The sequence below is a fragment of the Zea mays genome, chromosome 1 (assembly GCF_902167145.1).
Source record: "Zea mays cultivar B73 chromosome 1, Zm-B73-REFERENCE-NAM-5.0, whole genome shotgun sequence".
Classification (NCBI taxonomy): domain Eukaryota; kingdom Viridiplantae; phylum Streptophyta; class Magnoliopsida; order Poales; family Poaceae; genus Zea; species Zea mays.
In genome coordinates, this window is record NC_050096.1 from 222,181,413 (window position 1) to 222,186,081 (window position 4,669).

At 42.6% G+C, this 4,669-nt stretch overlaps 1 pseudogene; it reads left to right on the top strand.

The window, feature by feature from the left end:
- On the top strand, positions 1–2,489 carry LOC109942118 (pentatricopeptide repeat-containing protein At5g12100, mitochondrial-like; annotated as a pseudogene).
- The last annotated feature ends 2,180 nt before the right edge of the window (positions 2,490–4,669 follow it).

Sequence of the window (4,669 nt, forward strand, 5' to 3'; positions counted from 1 at the left end):
ATGCCTTTGTGGGTCGTGCTTTTGTGGGCTTGTGCCGTGCCGGTCCAGGCCGGCCCACATGTACAGGTATAACTATATCTTGGTGGCCAACGGCTGAAAGCAGCAGCCCAGTAGAGGATAGTGGCTCTGGCTTTAGACTGTCTGCAACGGTTACCCCTACATTTGTCCCATATATCACTTTTTGTGTCACATCATCAACATTTCATCCCCTACTTTTTGATCTTCCGCAACGGTTCCCTCTATATTATCCCCTATACCCCACTACAACTAATAAAATATCACTATCTAAATCTACTCATCATTTATTACCATTCTTTTTTCACCTATTAAAAACCAACACAACAAACAAACAGTGCAAGGGGAAGTCAGGGACTCACGCTATCTGCAGCGTGCTCCTGTTCACTTCCGCTGTTTAGAGGGGCTTCTAGGGAAGAGCGCTGCGCGCGTAGGGGCTTGTGTGTAGCCCGCATGCCAGGGGAGAGGGAGGCCGCGCGGCTACCGTTGCGCTCAGCCTGAGCAGTAGCACTGTAGCACAACAAAGGAATACCTTTTGACCTTCACCCAGCAGTAGGCCTGCAACAGAGCCCCTGGCTTCCAGCAGAGAGGCAACAGCACATCAGAATGCACTCTCCTAGTAGCAGGCCAGCAACTGATTGAGCGCCAGAGCTCCTTGCTGCTTCCTGCCAAGCCAAGCGCAGCGGCGGTCTGATTGATGGAGCAAATTTTTTGTGCCTGCAGTGTAACGGCGGCCGCCGGCTAGTACGAGAGACAGAAATTTTTACTCTGGTTTTGGCTAGGGTTTTTTTGTGGGCCGGTGGGTCTATACAGGCCGACGCGTCGAACTTTCAGACTTTTCAACGTTCGTACGAAAACACTGAAATATTTGACCGATATGGAAAAAATCAGGCCCCACTGATAACAGCGATATATCGGAATTTTCTATAAATATCGGCCGAAAAAAACCGTGGTCCCAACAACAGAAATCTACAACACTCTAATAAATGGCTATTGTCAGGTTCGTGACCTCCAAGGGGCTTTCTGCATCTTTGAGCAGATGAAATCACGTTATATTAGGCCAGATCACATACTTACAATCATGGGCGGATCCAAGGCCCGGGCAGGGTGGGCTGTTGCCCAGGCTTAGTCTCCAGCATACCCATTATATATAGGTGTTTTATCTTTTTGTCACCCTCTATTTAGTCCTTTTCTAGTTACACGGATATTCGAAGTTTGGCAGTAAAGATGGTTGAAACTGAAAAGCATATGATTTTTTCTTTAGTCTACAAGCTTATTGAGTTATCATTAATACTGCCAGTTTCAACAGCATCGGTTGAAAGAGCCTTCTCTACAATGAAAATAATTAACAAACTGCGTAACATGATTTCAGATAAATGGTTCAATCACTTGATGGTGTGTTACACAGAGCGGGAATTATTCAAAGCACTTGATAATTCTACCATAACACGACGCTTTCAGAGTATAAAGACTCGAAAAATGAGTCTACCTCGTGTTATACGAGACTAGCACATTATATACATGTAAGAAATTCTTTAAGTACTTTATAGTATATGAATTATTTTTTTACATCATATGATCTTTTAAAGTTGCCCAGGCTTCTAAAAATTTCTGGCTCCGCCACTGCTTACAATGCACTCATAAATGGTTTGTGCAAGTTGGAAATTATCACCGACGCAGAGGATTTGGTGATGGAGATGGAGATGGAGCAGGGTGGATCCGAGCGTGGAAACTTTCAATACACTGATTGATGCTTATGGGAGGGCTGGGCATCTCGAAAAGTGTTTCACTGTTCTGTCTGATATGCAAGTCACATGTTATCTCTTTTGCTTCGGTTATCAAGGCTTTTTGCAAGAACGGAAAAATCCCAGAAGCTGTAGCTATCTTGGATGATATGATATACAAAGATGTTGTACCAAATGCACACGTGTACAACTCAATCATTGATGCTTATATAGAGTCAGGTGACTTTGAGCAGGCTTTTTTCTGGCTGAGAAGATGAAAAATAGTGGAGTATCTGCAACTATAGTTACCTATAATTTGCTGCTAAAAATCACAAATAGATGAAGCTGAAGAATTGATTTACAACTTAACAAATCAAGGGCTGAGACCTGACGTTGTTAGCTACTATCAGCATGCTGCAACAAGGGTCGTGCAGATAGAGAATTGGAGCTTCTCCAAGAAATGCACAAGTATAGCATCAGACCTACACTGAGAACATATCATACACTTCTTAGTGCAATGGGTAGTGCAGGGAGAGTTCATGACATGGAATGCCTGTATCAGCAAATGTTGCACAAGAATGTTGAACCTAGCAGTAGCATATATGGCATCATGGTTGGTACCTATGCGAGATGTAAAAACGAATCAAAGGTAGCATCTCTGAAGAAGGAAATGTCAGCAAAAGGAATAACCTTTGATGACACGGAAGAACTAACCATGAGCAAGATAGGTTAATAGCAAGTCCAATTTGATTGCATTGCCTTGAAATGAAAAGGCTGTGGAAGGTTGTCGGTTATATATGTTAATATCAAAACAAAATTTTATATTTGAGTTCAATAATTGTACAGACACGAAATAGAAATGGCAATATATATGCAGGTCTAACGTTTTGCTCCTGCCAAGAACCATGCCATTGGTTCCTTCTTTAATCTGCCATAGCAGTTGGGTTTGGTCAAATTTTCTTATTGCTTTGTTTTGAAAAACTTGGGTGCCATGCTCCTTCATTACCTCTCAGGTTGCAAGGACTGCATAGGGTATTGTTTTGAGAAGTTTAGTGTTGCGCGTCAAAGGCATAATGGTTTAGTTCACCAAACTGCACAGGGCATTGTTTTGGAAAGTTTATTGCTGCACATCAAGGGCATAATGGTTTAGTTGACCAATTGTTCCTTACCTCAGTGTGGTTCTCTAATTTACTCTATTGTATGGAATTTATGGCGTTTCATGCTTTTTGCCTATATACTTATTAACACTATCTTTTGTTTGCTATAATTCAACAAAATATGATGTTTCCCCTTACTGGTGAAGTTTGGAACACTCATCAGATTGACGACTAGCTGGTATCATATTTGACCTGAGTATAGATGTAAAACTGAACAGCGTGCAATGAAAAGGCGAGTTGCTAATTTTTTTTCAATGTTGTTCATATCTGGCTTCCCATGTGATTTAGTTTACTGTTGATGAAAATATTGAACTCTGCTTATATTGTCTCAACATTGCAGGTTCCAAGCGTGGGTAAAGGAGTGTTGTGATAGGCTTGATGATCCAAGGTTAAACCTAGCCATTTTGACACACAAAACCCCAATGATGCCTAAAGAGTGGAGGAGCAAGAGTAAGTGAGATAATCAAAGTAATACTAATTATCGAAGGATTAAGTTGATGAGGCATATTATGAAGTTACAAGAGAGTTACGGAACATCGTCTAAAAGGAATAAGGAGGATTTCGCCTGCGATTGTCAGTTATGCAGGTTCCATTGTGGCAGTGATTGTAAGTTATGCAGGACGAAGCCAGTCAGTCTGTGGGTGCCCGCCAGGTGCTCCAACGCAAGGGGCCGTTGTGGAAGTGGACGTCCCGCCACGAGAGTCAAGTGGTGTTGTAGGGCTCGTCACCGTCGGGCTTTGGTGACGTCTATCATCTGGGCCACCGCAGCAAGAAGAAGAGACAACGCTCCAAACACAGGAGAGGTGCTTCCGAGCAGAGGTCTGGCCACGCAACAGCTTTCTTCGGACTCTACCGGAGATTCTGATGCTCCACCGACAACACAGAATGAGGTCAGGATTGCTAAGGCTTTCTCCAACCATTCCTCCTTTCAAATTCCTCTATTCTTATTTTTTATTCATATTTAAATACCTCCCTTTAACTATTCTTATCTCTATTTTACCATCTCTCCAACCATTCCCTCTATTCAGACCCCTTTTACTTTTTAACTAAGCTATTTAAATTTTTTACATCAGTTTTTAGAGTTTACAAAAACTAGCATATTTTTTAGTGTTGTAATACATATTATTATCAATTAGTTAAACATAAAAAAGATTAATTTACAGTTAAAAGTGTTCATTAACGGAGGGGAGATTAGCGCTCCCCCTTCTAGAGGATGAAATCACCTTGCCCCCTCACATGTGGTGAACGGGAGGGGGAGCCATTGGAGGCCGACGAGGGGAGGGGGGAGGGGGCCGGGAGCCGTTGGAGGCCGTCTAAGGCCAACCTTCATGTGAAGCCATCCTATTTCCTGGATTTCTGGCGAGCCTTATTTGTGATGGTGGTTGGGACCAGGTCATACGTGTTGGGCCTTGAGGCGATGGAGGAGGTGGCAGTGTGGCACACAGGTTCAGCATCGAAATTCAAGACATGACAATTCACCAAGCCATGTCGAAGGATTTTCTCTTCATTCTTCCTATAGAAAAAACAGCATCGCGGGTCCTCAACAGTGGAAGGGTGTTGGAAAAATAACTTCTCAAAAAATGCAAACCCACACTAGAATACTAATAACTTGTCACTAAAAATATTTAAAACTAAACTATCTACGCTATGCACGTTTTATTGGGCCTCTGGAAGGTTTTTGGCCCGTTTTGTTGTCCATGCCTCCATATGCAACTTTTATTATAAATTGCAAGCATTGTCGACGGCGGATTCGTCTGGCGTGACCAACTGCAT